This window comes from Octodon degus, unplaced genomic scaffold (genome assembly GCF_000260255.1).
Source record: "Octodon degus isolate 3935 unplaced genomic scaffold, OctDeg1.0 scaffold00041, whole genome shotgun sequence".
Classification (NCBI taxonomy): Eukaryota; Metazoa; Chordata; class Mammalia; order Rodentia; family Octodontidae; genus Octodon; species Octodon degus.
This window is the reverse complement of record NW_004524617.1, coordinates 5,849,868-5,868,286: the sequence shown is the minus strand read 5'-3', so window position 1 is coordinate 5,868,286 and position 18,419 is coordinate 5,849,868. Positions and strand designations below refer to the sequence as shown.

General features: G+C 34.7%; 1 protein-coding gene across 2 annotated transcripts in view; it reads left to right on the top strand.

The window, feature by feature from the left end:
* Nucleotides 1-18,419, top strand: part of Il1rapl1 (interleukin 1 receptor accessory protein like 1) — a 1,467,987-nt gene that overhangs the window by 864,848 nt on the left and 584,720 nt on the right. The gene's annotated exons all lie outside the window — the stretch shown is intronic.

The window sequence follows — 18,419 nt, the reverse complement described above, 5'->3', positions numbered from 1 at the left end:
GGCTGCTTCCACAAAGCTGTCAGCCTCAGGTTGCTGGAGTTCGAACCTCACAACTCGCCCGCTGGCCAAAAGTGCCCTGAAGGCGTTCGAGGAACCAAAAAAAAAAAAAAAAAAAAAGAATCTTAACTGTTGCTTCTGTGTTAGTGAAATATAGAATGATGTTAGACTCTCTGATGAAGAAGGTTTTATCCAGTCTTCGCAGGAGAATCAAGCTGAGCTAACACAGCTGGCTTGAACTGCAGAAAAGTTCTGCCTCTAGTAATGTTAATGGCAACAGCTTCCTGAGTAGTTAAGGTTAGTTCTTGACTGCTTGAACCTTATGCAGAACAGCGTGCTACTGGCTGTGGAGATGAGATGTGAGTTTCACAATAATCAGCACCACATGAATAATGAATTTGAGTAATATTGTAGTTCCTGTTGCTGAAGCTGCTGTGGGATCAACTGATACATTTGTGACTGCTCTTGTTGCTGGCTAGGGGTTCAGAATGCCAGAATAAAGTAAAAGCTACATTAGAGTTAGGGGCATGAGAGTACAAGTAAAAGAAGTTGCACACTTACCTGGCTGAGCAGGTGTCTGTAACCTACTAAACCCTGCACTGAGAAGCTGTTCCCATAGGAAAAAAAGGCTAATTGGCTGGGTTGTCCTAGCAGATGGGGCACAACTAGGAGGCCCCAGAATTGTTTATTAAACCATTCACTAAACCCTGGGTTCTCTGCTGGTCCCACCACATTTATGAGCTGCAGGCTATTGTAGCTGGGCCCTGTGGTGTGGGTTCACTATGAGCGTCTGGCATGGGACTGGGGTAGAGGTGGAAGTAAGATAACTCTTCTGAGACCCACAGGACATTTCTGGCTAATACTGTTTGGATTTGGAGCAGGAAAATGAGATGGAAACCTATGTCGACTGCTGGTCTACTGGATAGGGTGATTCTGCCTGAGGAACTCTGTCCTGCACTGGAGACAAGTGCCATCAGTGGAGCTCTTGGGTGACTGCCTTTCTAGACACTGAGGGCTTCACTGATACTGACACTGGCTGAGGCACTGGAGCCCAGTGCCATCATGCCTGCATCTCCAGCTGTGCCCTGGACAGACATCAGTCACGTACTAACAGCCCACCCAGCATCCATCTTTCACTTAACCACAAGATGATCTGAATGATCAGCTATAGCAATGGGAGATCACATTTGAGTTCCACCTGTTTTTTCACCTGTCCACATTTAATCAGAGAAAAATAGACCATTAAGTGACTGTGTGAGGATCAACTCCATTTTTTTGGTATTGACTATCATGTCACATTCAACTATTCAATCATATTTTATCCCAGGATTGACAATATTCTTGGTTGTGCATCATGAGGTAACAGTATTTTCTTCTTTTTCATATTTCTTGACATTCTCTTAAGAAGTTAAGACCAAGCCTCGAGGCTTGTTTTCTACATTTTCCCACAGTTTATGGCCATATAAATTTTCATGTTATAAAGCTGACCTTTTGTCTTAGTCCATTTAGTCCTCTTACAATGAAATACCTGGAGCTCAATAATTTTTGGAAAAAAAATGAAGGGATTTTCTCACAATTCTGAAGCCTGGAAAGTCCAAGATGAAAATGCAAGTATTTGATGGAGTCCTTGTTGTCAAGCCCTTTCATAATGGCAGGAAGAAGAAAGAAAAGTCAAACTTGCAAGCTCTTTGTGCAGCGCCATTGACCCGCTTTCCCCTCAGGAGACTGGAGCCCTCACAGCCTAGCACCTGCCATTAGTGTTGCACTGAGGATTACATTTCCGACACATAAATTTGTGGGACGCATTCTGAACATAGCAACTGCTTTTATTTTTTGTAAGAAATCAACACTCCTGGCAAGCACAAGGTCCTGAGTTTGATTTCTGGTATCCCTGCACCCCTTCAAAAAAAGAAATCAACACTCTCAGTTCAGGAAAGTGTAGGCAATGAGGGCTTCTACTGTTAACTCAGAGAAGGTAGATAAACCCGTCCTGAAACCCCTAGTCCAGTACTCATCTTGTACTTGTTATAGACTGCCTATTTTAGAAATTCTGCCTGGTGCAGGTTTCTTGTAATTTCGTGCTCACTTATTCTTTGTTTTTCCTGAGTTCAACTTGCTATGGCCACATGCACATCTTCCTGTTGTTTGTCCTCATTTTCTTGGAGTTTCCTGAATTTATCATGCATGATGTTCAATTCTGAAGTTGTTTGTTCAAGTATAAAATTCCTCTCAGAGTGATGAGTTATGATTTTCTTTTTGCTTTGCAAATGTGTTTCTGTGTAAATGTGTTTATGTAGTGGTTTCTATCTGCCAAGTGGATAGTTAGGGCTTTTTCTTGTCCTGAAGCAGCAACACAAGATGCATCTTCTAGATGGCAGAAAGGGGATTGCACATCTTATTTGATTTGATTTTGTAGTTCAAAGCCATCTGCTGTTGTTACCACTACAATGTGTAGATATTATTGTTTTGGTAAACAGTATGCTGTTTTCAAATTTCTATTACACATGGTCCTTTAGTTTTAGAACTTTTCTTTTTCCTTTAGATACTAATTCTTAAAAGCATATTGTCTGGGGGCTGGGGAGATGGCTCAGTGGAATAAGCACTTGCCTGGCAAGCACAAGGGCCTGAGTTCAATCCCCAGTTCCACCAAAACAAAAACAAAAACAAAACAAAAAAAGCATATTGTCTCACAAGACCAACTCAATTGTCCTAAGAAAAGATGTGCATCTCTGGTTATATGATTGTTCTGTGATAGTTTTTAATTTATCAATAACTATAATTCCAATCTATCTGGTCTGAAGTCTTTTTTTCCATATTTTCCAGCTTCATGTTGGATTTGAAAACTGCTTCACATTTATAAGAATAAGAAAATTAACCCTGGGTCAAAATTGGTCAAAGTAGCAGTTCCAAAAAAAATTCAGATAGCAGTAAAATATTTGAAGATATTCAGTCTCACAAAAATTAACTTTTTATATCTTTTAGTATTAGTTAATGATAGTGAAAAACATACTGTATTGATGTTAAGAGTTTTCATTGGTATAATTCTCTCTTCAAAAATAAATTTATTTGTTACAGGGTCTCAATACGCAGCTTGGACTTGTAGTGATCCTGGGGTGTCAGCCTCCCCAGAGCTGGGATTACAGGTGTGTACCACCACACCAGGTTTTGGGGCCAGCACAACTTGCCTAGGGTTCCGGGAACGGCACAGCATGGCTTACGGGGATTGAATTCGGTCCTTGCGCTTGACAAGAAGATGCTTAGAATCCCCAGCTATCTCCCCAGCCTTTATTTATTTATTTATTTATTTATTTATTTATTTATTTATTTTAGGTGCCAGGGATCAAGCTTAGGACCTTGAGCTTGCCAGGCAAGTTCTTAAGCTCCCTGAACTATATCCCAATCCTGGTTGAATTCTTAAGGAAATCACAGCATGTGGAAAAGAAATGTGTCCCTACATTTGACTTCAGACTGGTTGGGTAGCATACTTGAAATTTTCCCACTATTTCCTTGTAGTCTTATTTAAAAACTTAGTACATTTCAAAGTTGATAAAAATAACAATATTTAACCTGTTGGTTAGCAGACTGCCAGCATATCAGGTATTCATAGGTGCTGCACCACTACTTTATTCTGAGTATCACTTTGTAGCATAACAGCACTCAAGAGGAAATAGATAGCAAAGACAAAAACATAGGGAAATTCTAGCATTTAATGTAAGAGAAGAGAATGAACAGAGATGCAAAAGGAAAAGTCTTTCACATAAAATTTCAAATGGAATGGGTCACAAATAGTCATAAATATCATACAGCACTCAAGCTAGATAATAATTGAAAGCCTAAAGGTTATTGACAACATTAACAACGTTTTCTTTCATTCTGGTGAGAAAATTTAGATTGTAGTGGAAGAATGGATGGGTCTTTGTTGAGAAAACATGGAGAACACTTTGATGAAAGACTTACAAGTGAAGAGAGACAAGTAAATTTTTGGTACAAATAAAGGACACACTTCTTTCATCAAAAAATCAAAATATCTCAGTACTGAAATACTGAATGAGGTTTATAGCATACATAATGATACCATTAGTGTGATTTTGTAATTTTAGGAAAGGAATAAGCTATCATGTAGACTTTCCTTTGAAAAGTGACGATGTGACATATCCAAAGTCATAATTCAAATTAATGAGTTCTTCAAGTTATGCATTTCATACATTATACACAATACAAATGGTAAGTAAGGACCTGAGTACCTACAAAGTCAAATTATGAAGCAATGCTTCATGCAATTTGGATTCTAAATAAATTCATAGTAGTAAAAGGAAAACAGAAGACAGAACCAATGTAATAGTGTTTGCTAATTTTCCACTAAGGTAGTCAGTTATAATTGTTTTTAATATACTAGTCAGCAGAAGCATTTTGAGAATGTAAATGGTTACAATGCTTTTGCAAAAATTGGACGTTAGGAAAACACTCAAGGAAAAGACCTCAAGTTAATCATTATGATATTCTTCATGTGGATATGAAGAATAATTTGTGGAAAGCCTGCATCCTCATGAGACAAAATAATTGGGCTTAACTTGTAAACTACATAAAAATATTCTGTTTACTTTCTTGACTTGCTATTACCCTAATGGACTTTTAAGGAAGACGCAGCTATTGCAACTGGAAAATCATGTAGATGATAAGTTAGTTTCAATTCTTTGTCACCTTTGTTTCATATGACAAGAACACAACAAATAACCTTACAGTATTGACAGGGGTTTAGCTCTGACATCTGACTATTACAGGGTCTCCTGTATAATTATATCATCTCGCCTCTGGCTAGGGATAAGAGTTTTTCAAATGACCCATAGTTTTTAACATACTATGTTTCAAAATGTCTGGTCTGTTTACACAGCTGTTAACATCCGCTTACATTTATCTATCCAGTTCTAGAGGCCCCTTGGAGATTTATGTATCTAAAACTAAGAAAAGAGTGCAAAGCTAATAACAGATAAGCCCCCACTCATGGTGCTTTATTTATTTATTTTTCCTTCTATTGCCGCATCTAGGTATACCTTCTGTTTTATGCCTCTGTGTTAACTGCAGCTTGCTATTGCAATAATATGAGACAAGATTAGCTGAGTTTCAAATGTATAAAATTTCACCCCCAGAAAAGGTATTTTATTCTATTGAAACTTTCTATTAAAAAATGAAGAGTTGGATGTAGGGAGTGGAAGTGGAAGAGGGCTGTATTCACAGTAGGGTAAGGAGATTAAATAGGAACAGATACAGTTTTTTTATGTCTTTTATTTGATGGTGCTTAAAAGGAGATTAAGCTTTTAAAAAGTAGTGTCCTTGATGTACGTTCTATATTTAGCCAGTGGTGAAGTACTGAGAATACATGTGTAAGAACATTGGTGCTGAGTGAGATGTGAGTGGGGTTAACTGAAATGGAAAGGGTTAATCCAATAGTGCAAAAATAATGACAGCAATAATGCATGCAGTAGCATCTTAGCCATTTCAAAGAACATTTATACCAAGATCCTACTTGTATCTCTCAACAACTCTTTGAGGTTAATGCCCTTGTAATTGGATTATTACATATCTGACTTTCAGGAAAGATAAGTTACTTATTCTTGGTCATACAGCTTATTAATAAATTCCTCTTCCATGTAAATATTGTCTTCTTCCTGCAGTCTTCATCACTTTTGAGTAAATATTAAACCCACTTGTGTTTTATTTTTGACACTTGTAGTATCTCTAATATAACTATGATATTATATTCTGCCAGCTGAATTGTAATGTGCTTTATTTCTGTATAGACATTGTTGACATGAGTCCTTAGCACAATTGTCATACTCTAAATATGTTTATGAGGAAATTAAAAGAGTTGCAGTATTTCCTTTTACTAAAGTTGAGTTTTTCTCAACTAAAATTACCTTGTTAGTTCTTAAACCATTTTTAATACATAGTAGATGATTCAGATTAATAACTTGCCTTGCTGGAAAGAAAAAAAATCCAAATATTTCAATAGACTTGAATTGATACCAAAATTATGTAGAAAGAGATAGAAAGGAAACCAACTGTGAAATGTAACTAAATCTTCTAAAATAAATTTCTCCATTGCAAATATTTAATCTTGCTATTAAATTGAACTAATTCATATTTTAATTCTACTCTTCCCTTACTCTCCCTTTGCAGTTTGACATATATACAGAAGAGAATTGCATCATGGAAAGCAAATTGCAAATCTCATCTAATTTGTTAAATTTTTCACATTGCATGTTTTCCTGTTATTTGAAATCCAGTGCTGCCTCAGTTCATGAATTTAAATTGTTCCACAATTCCAGGGAAGGCAGCCACATTTATGATCATTGCCTAATGCACGATTCCCGAACACAAGCAAAAACTTGCTCAGTGCTTCTGTTTGCAAGCCACATTATTTGAACTGAGGTACCACTGTGTTTCCAAATGCGCAACTATATACTTTGTTAAACTCATATCATGCTACTTTTTTTTTTTTTTTGCATTTTAGGGAAGGGTCTACAGGGTGTTCAGGATCTCACTACTAGATCAGACTCATAATGATCTGCCTGCTTACAGCCTCCCAAGAGCTGGGATTATAGGCCTGTGTCACCTCATCTAGTCTGAATTGCTATCTCAGTGCACCCCAGGGGCGGGGCCAGCATGGCAGGCCTGGGGATCGAACCCTCAGCCCCTGTACCTGCTTACAGGCACTATAGTCCACTGAGCTATTTGTTTGGCCCTCTCATGCTACTTCTACTTGAATAAATTTCTAATATCTCCAAGAACGTCCAGCTACTTTAGGCATTTGAGTGACTAGTGTGGTTGGAGTCTAAGATAAGAGTAAATTTGGAGGTGAAAGTGAGGATTTATTTTGAGGGAATGTCAGTTCTGATTTAATTTTCCTTAAATTCAAATAATTGTGATGAATTTTAAGCCTGGACATATAAATCTAGAATTGAATCTGTAGACATAACTATAAGACATATGATAGATTTTTAAAAATTACATAAAATGCGCATTAAAGTTGATAATATGTAAACTTTGTAAAAATAACAATAGGCCATAATTTATATTCTAATCTCCCATTTAAAGTGTTCAATTTACTATTTTATGGTGAAAAAATATATTTTTTAACATTTTTATTCACATAACTTAGTGGCTATAATTATATTCACAGTGTTGTACAAACATCATCTTTCATTTCTAGAAATTTTCATTCATTCCAAGCTAAAAGTCTGTACATATTAAACAATCCCATCCCATTTCTTCCTCTCCAGCCCAGAATAAGCACTAACTTACTAATCATATGAATGTTCCTAGTCTAGTGCCTCATATAAATAGAATTATAGTATTTTTCTCTTTAGTTAATTTTATTGACACTCTCTAGATTTATATAATGATTACACTCATCATAGTGATTTTTGTACTTGTACAAAATATAACTTGATTCTCTTCTCCTCAGTCCCCAATCCTTCCTTCAACTCTCCTTATTTACAAAAGCTTTGTTTCCATTTTCCTTTTTTTCTTTTCTCTTTCATTCCCCTCCTCCCTGCCTTGTTCCTCTTCCCATTTGAACCCTGTCTTCCTATTTCACAATATCTATTATACATTTTGATCCTGTTTACACTTTCAGTCTCTCACACCAAGAGATACAATGCGATATTTACACATGTGTGTCTGATTTATTTTACTTAAATATATGGTCTCAAAGTACATCCATTTACCTAGAGATGTGTCAAGGTTATCTTTATTGCAGAGTAATACTCCATTGTATAGAAAAAAATACATCTTCTTTATCAGTTTATATTTTGTGGCTGGGTTATTTCATTTAAAATGTTTTCAGTGTTTATCAAAAACCAGAATTTTATTTATTTTTACAGCTGAAGAATATTCTTCTTTAAAATTTAATTTAATTTTATTTTGAATAATAAAAATAAATGCAAAAATAAATAGCAGAAACAAAGACAGAAACAGAGTAACATACAACAGTGCATATGTTACAGATGTTCAAAACAAGAATAGCTAATTAACAATTATTGTTCTGTTATCTGTTTTTATCATCAAATCTATTGCTCAGATTAACAGATATAGTTTGCAAGATGGACAAATAATTGAATATTACCATTTGCTTTCAAGAAACCTTCATTTTTTTCTTGTCTTTGGTTATTTTTACTTTTAAAAATTATTTTAATGAGAGTATAACAATAATTGATAAGACATTAGAAACGGTACACCTTTAGAAGACCAAAATGAGAGGCTTATAAGCGTGGTTTCTACATTATACACTGCTGTCCTTGATATCATTGCTTAGCTCACCGATAACAGCATATTGAGTTAATCAAGGTGAAAATTCTGTATATTAACTGCTGTTTAAAAAAAACTGATGGAAATTATTAGTACAGTCATCTCAGCTATACAGTATATGCACTTGCATTTTTTTTTGTTTTTCTTTTTTTTTCCATTTTTTTCTCATTTCTCTCATCTTCATTGTTTAATCCTTAAGTTCAGTTTCTCTCTCTTTTACTATATCTATTATACTTTTCAAATTTTATTTCTTCTTTCAGGTTCTTATAGTAGGGAGACAGTATGATAGACATGTGGGTCTGATTTATTTCACTTATGAGTATAGCCTCGAATTGCATCCACTAACCTGTGAAAGCTTCAAGTTCGTCTTTCTGTATACCTGAGTAATACTCTGTTGTACAAAAATACCACAATTTTTTAATCCACTTTTCAGGTGATGGGCATTTTTGTTGTTTCCAAGATTTGGCTATGACAAATAATGCTGCTATAAACACAGGTGCAAATATATCACTGTGGCATGATGTTTTCAGTTCTTCTTGGGAAAATACTCAGAAGCAGAATAGGTGTTTTGAAGGGGATTTCTAGTCCTGGTTGTTTGAGGGGTCTCCATACTGATTTCCATAGTGGTTGTACCAGTCTACATTTCCACAACTGAATTGTACTCTGTTGTCAGTACAATCCCCACTTTCTTCAGCACTGTCCGTTGATGAACTTTAGGGCTATTTCTCCCCTTAGACTAATGTGATTAGTTCTGTAATTAATGGCAGTGTAAAAGAATCTTTTTGTGTTCTTGTATTTATTCTTTTGAGTATATAATTGGAAGTGAAGGTTTTGGCTACTCTATATCCAACAATTTGTGGAATTGCTAAGTTTTTATAGTGGTTGCAATATTTTGCAGTACCACTAATAATGCAAAATCATGCAAAATCATTCACACTTTTGATGATGCTTTTTGTCCTATGTATTTTATTTTATTTTTTGGGTACTAGCAATCAAACTCAGGACCTTTCACTTGCCAGCCAGATACTTGTGGCACTGAACTATATCCCGGCCTTGTCCTATTAATTTTTAACAATCTCAATTCCAGAGGGTGTGTGTAACTCTTTTTGTGCAGTATACCTATTCTCATTCTCTCTCCTCTCCTCTCCCCTCCCCTCCTTCGCTCTCTTCCTTTCTCCCCTCTTATCCCACCTCTTTTTCTGTCTCTCTTCCCTCTCTCTCTCTGTCTCTCTCTCTCTGTCTCTCTCTGTCTCTCTCTCACTCTCTCACTTTTGCTCTCATTCTCTCCTTTCTCTTCTAATTTCCTCTTAGTAGAATGCACACCACATAAAAGCAAGTATTTTGTTTATTCACTACTTTATCCCCAACTGGGCAAAGTATATGTTATTTCTCGAGAATGCGTTGGCTGAATAAATTAATTTTAAGTGCTTAAAGAGTGATCTTTATATTCATTCTTTTAATAAATAAGCATTACATATATTTTCTGAATCATTTTGCATGTCCCCTGCTGGATTTAATGTTTCCATTTATTTATTTTTAATTTATTTTTATAATGTGTTTGTTAATATTATCCTGCTTGTTTCTTTTATGAGGTGTCATATCTTTTCAGTGAGATGTTTAAGAGGATAGACACTGGATTTATATCAATGAATATGTCAAACCAGAGCCAAAGAAAAGGAGATAAAAGAGTTGAAATATATGAAAATAAGAGCCAGCAACATAGCTCAGCAGACCTTCTCTGGCAATCTTAGGCAAACACAGGGACTGCAGTTAGATCCCAGCACCACATGCTGAGCTAGCCCTGCTCCCACTCCCAGGGCAGGCTGACCGGGCCACCGAGACAGGGCATTGTGGTGCACACCTGTAATCCCAGCACTGGGGAAGCCAAAATTAGGAGAATCACTATGAGTCTGAGCTGCATATTGAGACCTGTAACAATCAAATACATTTTTAAATTATAATATATATATATATATATATGTAAACTTGAAAATGGTAGAAAAGGCAAAGATTTTATGTTTCATCTTCAAGTTATAATACAAAGCTGGTGCTATGAAAATTTGCTTTAAGGAGGGGCCAGCAATTGTCTTCTTCACGGAGCACTTCTGGCTTGCATTTCTTTATCATCCGAACCTTTTTTAAGAAGAGAGTTTTTTGTTTTCCACAATATGGACATGATGCTTTGTTCCCCATGTGTGTGAAGAAATTGGACCACTTTGTAAATATGCCGAGTTCGATGAAGTTCCTTTTTTATTCTTAACTGATACAAAACAACACACAAAATTATATGTATTAACAGAGTATTATACAGTGTTTGATTCACATGTGGAATTTGATAATGTTTAAATTAATTTCCACATACCTATATCTTTAAATTTTATCATTTTTATGGTGAAAACCTTCAAGTTACTTTCTTCTGACTTAAAAATATACAGAGCATTATTGTTATCTAGAATCACCCTATTGTGCAAAAATACACCAGAACTTCTTGCTCCCAAATGTAACTCAGTACCCTTTAATCAACTTTTTCCCATCTCTTTTAAATCCCCTTACTCTCCTCCTCCTCTGATAAGCACAATTGTTTTTATCAACTTCTATGAGATCAACCTTTTTGGGTTCTGCATATGAGAGAAATCATGTAGTACTTGACCTTCTGTGACTGATTCGTTTCACTTAGGAGAACGATCTGCGATTCCATTCAGGTTACTGCAAGTGGACCTAATTTCTTTTTCTTTTTTCTTTTTTTTTTGGCCTGGCAATAAATATTTTAGTTTTTGTTTCATTTTTAGGATGACAAATAATTTTCAAGTTTATTTCCTTTTTTGTTTGTTTGCTTAAATACAAAGTGAAACTATAAACAGGTACAACCAAGACATCATCTGTCACATTTTTCATGGATGAAATTTGTACCGTTGTCTACATGTGCTGAATTTTCTTCACCTATTTATCACTTGGTGGACATTAAACCCTTTCCATTTCTTGATGAATAATGCAGCAAAGAACATACAGGTGCAGATATCTTTTGTCATACTCATTCATTTCCATTGGATGAATATATATCCAGCGGGCAGATTGCTGAATTATACAACAGTCTTTTCTGAGGAGCTATGTACTGTTTCCTTGATGACCTTACCGGTCTAAATTCCAACCAACAGTGTTCAAGCCTTCCCTTTTCTCAACATCCTCTTTTATGAGAAGAATATATTTATTGAGGAAAAGAATGCTCCTGTCCTAGAGAGGGACAGGAGGGGGTCCCGAACGAGTTGTTCCCCTGAGTTGAGATGGATTTTATTTTTGGGAGGTGGCCTGGCTCAGGATGCCTTCAGGGCTGGTGTGGTAAGGTATGAGGATATGGAGATTGAACCACAGCATCCTGAGACTGACTGCTCTGTTTAAGTAATCACTAAACAATTGAGCTAATGGACAGGCCCCCTCCACATCCTGGTCAATATTTTTATCTTTAATCTTCTAGTAATACCTGTTCTATTGAATATACGTATCATTGGAATTTTCATTTTTGCTACCTTGAGGAGAAGTAATGTTTCATAGTTTTTCATTTATTTATTGACTCTTTGTATTTCTTCTTGTCAAAACTATCTAATTAGATCTCTTGCTCATTTATAATCAAAAGATGTTACTCGGGGCCGGGGAGATGGCTCAGTAGAATAAGCACTTCCCTGGCAAGTGCCAGGGCCTGAGTTCGATCCCCGGTTCCGAAAAAAAAAAAATGTTACTCTATACATGAAAATCTGATACTTAATTTTAATAAATTCTAGGGATACACACCTCTAATAATTTTATGGAATAAGTTTAATTTTATCTTCTATGCATAATTAATGTCCTTCATGATGAGGTTGTCATCTTTGCATTTCATTTTACTAATATTATTAAATATAGGAAAACAAACATTCTCAGGAAATATTACCTGCAAAATTAAACTGAATAAGCCATGTTATTGTGACACTTAAAATATTTATTAGTCATGACACTTAAAATATATAAGTGTTAGTAGACAAAAATATCTAATGGTGAAGGAAGTTGTGTCTCCTAGTCTAGATTTGGTTTACATGTAGTAGATAAAAAGTGTCAAAAATTAGACTAAAATATTATTTTTGAGCAGGTAACATTTCAGCAAATTCTGATGTTCTCTCTTCTTTATGGATCAATATAATTTTTGTTTGCATTTACTGGAAGTTTCCCTGGAATTTTCATTGTTACATAAGCAGCCGAAGTGCAGGCAAGCTGGGCATATACACCCCAAGTCACTTCTTTTGTGTAACAGGCAAATGAATATCCTTTCTCATTTCTAAGATGTAGTAGTAGGCTCATTTCTGCTGGTCTACTGGAAGGAGCAGTTAATGCTCAAAATTTTTCTCTCTAATTTTATATAATTTTTGATCAATCATACAAGCTTATACTGTTAATCTGAACAACTACTTTGAAGACAACAATATGCAACATAAACAACCATCGTTGAATTCTTATCATTTTGTTTAGTGGAATTTTGTACCATTTCTGTTTTTTATTTTTACTGTATTTGGGGGGTTCTCTTTAAAAATAAAAAAAATAAAAGAACAATTATGATCACCTTAAAAAAATCTGCTTTTTTGAAGTTTGGAGAACAAAAAGTGATATGCATCCTGCACAATTGTAGCTTAAACTTTTATCTTCCTATCCCTTTTTTTTGCATCAAAAAGAAAAACAATGGGCCTGCCAGATAGCTCAGCAGATTGAAGTGCCTGCTTAGGCAGACACAGTGACTGGGCACAGTGACATGCACCTATAATCTCAGCACTTGGAAGACTGAAAATAGGAGAATCATCATAAGCCCAATCTTCATAGTGAGACCCTCTAGACCCTATACTAAATACATAAAGAGAAAAAATACATAGTTAGGATAAGGAATGTTGACTATAGTGTAAAGTGTTTGTCAAATGATTACATCTAACCACTCAGTACCAGGAAGTCTTAACAGGTCTGTTTTAATTTTTGCTGAGTTTGGAACCAATGTCTATTTGCTAGATGTCAAGATGTGTATTCTGTCAAAGAAGTCTGAAGTAAAAGGGGCTTGAATTTCATGTGTATGCATGAGGAGAGTATCCATATTTTCTTAGAGACATTGAGACAAAAAATATGGTCAGAGCTATATAGTCCTTAACCAATAGTTTAATATTTTCATTTATTTAACATATATTTATTGAGAGACTGTGTTATCTGTCCATGTCTACTTTATTAGATATTTCTCAAGATCATTAGACCTATAGAGTCTTTAGTTTTAATAAACCATCAAAATTCTTTAATGGATATTCATGTTTCTGTACCAACTAGAATCTTAAAAGAACAAAATCATTTAAAATATTTTATTAAAAAAGTGTTTCTAATATCTCAAAGGATTAAGTATAGAATAACTGTATTACCCAGTGATTTATATCATGGGTATATAACCAAAAGGAGAGCGAGAAGGTAGAGACTCACTTTTACATACATAATCACAGCCACATTTATTCATTATGTCTAAAGCATGGTAGCAAGCCCCCATCAACTTATGATTGGATGAGCATAATGCGGAATATCCATAACAAGGTCTAATATTCAGCCAAAAGCAATGAATGATGCACTGAAGCATGCCACACTCTGGATGAACCTTAACACTATTATTCTAAGTGAAGTAAGCCAGGCATAAAGGCCACATTTTATGATTACATTTGCATGAAATACATAAAATAGGCAAATCCATGGAGACACAAAGTATAGTGGTAGTTTCCAGGGATTGTGAAGCAGGCAAAATGGAGAAGTATTGCTAATGAAATGAGGTTTCTTTTGGAATAAATAAAATGAACTGTTGGAACTAGATAAAGGTGACAGTTACATACCATTAGCAGTGTACTAATTGTCACTCAACATCTTTAAATGGTTAATTTTATATCATCTAAATTCCTTTTGTTTAAAAATCGCCTCTTAGAATTCAAACATCATTCAACTCTTATTTTAGAAAATATAAGACCCATTTATATGAATAGCATATATACCTGAACAAATTAAAAGAATGTAATTAAAAATGTCAATTGTTACTAATAAAATAAAGGGATAAATGCATATATATATATATATATATATATATATATATATGCTATAGGCTTCACTAAAAAAACTATTTTTAATGTATGTGAACTTGCACCTATGTTCTGGACCTCAATTTTCTCCATTGACTTGATTTCTATTCTCTCTTTTCTCTTTCACTCTTTCTGAAGTCTGTATTGTGATATCCAATAGTATTCATCACCCAGAAAAATTCAGATAAAGAAATAATGATCTAGATATGTTGGAGCCCTCTTAACCATAAAATTTAGGCTAGAAAATTAGAATGGTAAAATTATATTCATCAATTTCTACCAAATATAGAGATAATTATTTTATATTTATAGTTAAGAGAAGACTCTAAATGAAGTTCAATTTACCAGTTCAATTTAAAATTTTTAAGCGAGGAGGCAATGGACTAGCATTTTTAGTTCTTTGCAGCTGCTCAGTGGTTTTGCACCAAGGGTTGATTTTAACCACAGTTAAATCAATAGCTCCTTCAGAACTCTGCTAAAAATAAAATCTAATCTAGACAAGTCTCCAATTCAGTGTCACTAGCTACAAGTATAGTAGTGTAAGAAGACATTCAGGGCACACATGCATAGCTTCAGGCATCACCTTAAAGACTGCTGTAACAATAAAAAAGTGGAGAGCTTTAATATTAGGAATAAACTATCAAAGTATATTCAAGGATTAACAAGCTTTAAAAAAGTCCATAGTCTAATCTTGACATTTTTCTTTCCCAGAACTTTATTTTTACAATACATAATCAAATTATATGGCCAAATTTATGGACAAAGAACCCCTTTCCAGAGAGGATACATCTGCCCAAGTCTCTCCCAACTGGACTTTCAGGTCTGCTGACCCACTGTGCTGAAATTCTATGCCAAGTTTACTAGCATTTCAAAAATAGAAATGAAAAAAATTTCATTTTGTAAAAGTGAGATATCATTACTTAGAATGACCAATGATTGTAAGTGTAAACCATATTATATATTGAAGTATAAAACAAATTAATCTTTTGAAAACATTGAGCAAATCTCTGACTTTCTTACACAGTATTTTATGAGGTGAGAAAAGACTATAAAAGATTATGGAAATTTTATTGTTTGCCCTAAGGGACACAGACTTAACAATGGTCAAGTGTTGGTGATACTGTTAGGAGATATATTAAACAATCATGTTACTGATATTTCTGTTAAAGGAAGATCAAAACACCAAATATTACAAATTAACACTCATCTGGGAAGGGATTACAGAATAATTATAACTTTGCTATACTAAAGGATTGCGGAATGTGGATTTTAATATATTTTATTGCTTAATCAAATACCACGTTCAACATTTCACTTCCCACATATAATTTTCTTTCTAACCTGCCTGTACTACAGAAATTTCTATAAAATCCTATTTTTACAAGGTAGAACTTCTTCCAAAAATGAATTTTAAAGTTTCCTATAGCTCCCAATTCAGAATTGTCCTCTTTTTCAGAGAAACACACTATGCAGAAGGTTGCGGAAAAATTTAGTGTATTCTGTTGATTTTCAGTAAGCATTTGCAATTGCAGTTGGGGTTCACATGTTAGCTTCTTAGTAATATAAAAAAATAACCTTTAGCCCCTTATGTTTTTATGCTGGATTCATGATTAGAATTTTCTTTTCCCGTATTAGTCAGCTCACAATGCTAGCAGCTAATTGTTTCACAAATATATACCTGTATAGGTAAACAGAAAGGGTTGAAAATATTTAATTAGCACATGATGCTTTTCCTTTTTAACTATTATTAGATTTTTATGGGCTTTTGAGACCTAGATTTTCAATGAAATTCAAACTAGGTCATATTCTACTTTTCTTCAGAAGACTTTGATTTTAAATATGAAATAAGGGGCCAGGGAGATAGTTCAGTAGAATAAGCACTTCCCTGGCAAGCACAAGGGATTGAGTTCAATCCCTGGTACCACAAATAAAATATAAAATAATAGAAAACGGGGGCTAATGATGGGTAACTTTATTTCAAACAATGCTAAATATACAAATGTTAGATTTATAGAACGTGCGTGCAATATCATATAAACACACACTCATATATATGTCTAAAGAAAGAGCGAGAAACAGTTTATGTGTTCTACCCTGGTGCTAATTCTTTCCAGTAGCATATAGAAGGTACCATTAAATACAAGTTAAAAGATATAAGTTCTAATCCCATTTTTTTAATATAGCTAGTAGAACTTTGGCAACTCACTGACTTCCTTAGTCATTTTAGTCCCTTTGTTGTAATGGCAGGGCAAGGAACAAAGTAACTCTATGTGAGATGTTTGTACAATACGTTGTGTTTACACGGTGTTTATCATTATTTAAAAATTCATATTAATATTTTCTTCATAAGAAAGGATAATCACTATTGACTCTCAGTTATAAACAATTGCTTGCCCTGTATACACATATGACCTGAACTACTATCCATTTTATAACATTGAAACAGGCAGTCATGATTTAAGTTTTTGCCTAGAATGCAGCCCATCTGTTATAAACAATAAAAACCAAGGAAACGTGTGCTAATGATTGTACCATAAGTCCTGTAGGAACATTCTCCTTACCCCATTTACCCCATTCCACATTATTTCCCTGACGGCAGAGAGCCATAGCAGTCACGCCGCAAGTTTGATGATAGTGGAATGCATATTTGCTTTGAGAGTGTGTAAATTCCCCTCAGGGGTATCATATGTTTATTAATGTGTCACAAGTTGCTTGCTTCCTGTTAGCTTTCCTGAGTAAATAGGACGATAACCTTGGTTGGATGTTACTTTATTTTTGGCTTTTAAAGTCACCTCCTGACGAACAGAAACAGTAAACAAGTATTAAAACATTGAAAGTAATTTGAAAATAGTGCTATCCTGGGGAGTCTGGAATTCCAGACATTACCAGACAGTTGTAAATCAGCAGCCACCTCACAGAGCTAGGAAGAAAGGCAGAAACATAAAAATAACTAGGGGTGAATACTGGAGCCACTTTGTGAAGAACAGTGGTCAGTTGCATTTATTAAAAACAAAAAACAGGCAATGGCTATGGTGGGAAATGCCTATTTCCTTTCTTTAGGCATTCCTATTCTTCCTACTGAAACATCCCAAATGGAGAAATATAGACTTCTCTGGATTTATGCTTCCCACTAATTACACAGCAAAGAACTGAAGACATCACATGGAGATAGTTGTTATTCTACTTGCTGATCAAATACTATGTGGCTGTACTACAAAACTGAAATATAATGGAAATGAGAAGGAAAGGAGAAAGCACAGATAATGAGGTCTAATGCTTACCGAGTGGCTACTGTAGGTAGAGAGTAGTCTTAGAACTGAGAAAATATCTAAGTCTCTTAGATTTAAACATTGATGAGCAAGTCTCTTCTCTTTGACTTTTTTTACTTGAGTGTAGAGTTCAAATTTGACTCATCTCCTTTGGTGGTACATTTTTAGTAATTTCCACGCTAAAAAAGATACTTTTAGGGGGGTTGGAAACAATATTGTCCACGCACTATTTATTTATTTTATTCCAATACAAACAATAGCATGTTTGTTCTTGGCTCAACATCAGGCAACTGTTTAGGAAAAAAAAATATCTCATCAAGCTTTTAATTAGCTTAGAACTCACAAATGTCTTTAGAAAACATTTAGGATTTAAAATAATGCAGATTTGTAGAACACATTAGAATTTCTAAAGTACAGAGTACTTTCTAAGAAGTAAAACAGTACCTTTCAATTCTTAGCCTTCTTCATCAATTTTTTAGATCTAAGAATCTTAATTTTCCTCTCTCCTCAGACTACTTGCTACTTTGTGTGTGTATATTGTACAGCACCTCCTTGCATCAGACACTGACCATGCTTTTATACAGGGGTCGAATTAAGAGAACGAACTCCAAGTGTCAGTTGCAGATATTAGTGCAACTACTAATTATTTTTGAAAACTAGGCAAGATGTTCTCTGAATATGCTTTGAGATGTTTATTTCATGACCTAGGTCTGTGGGATCTATCTGTCATATA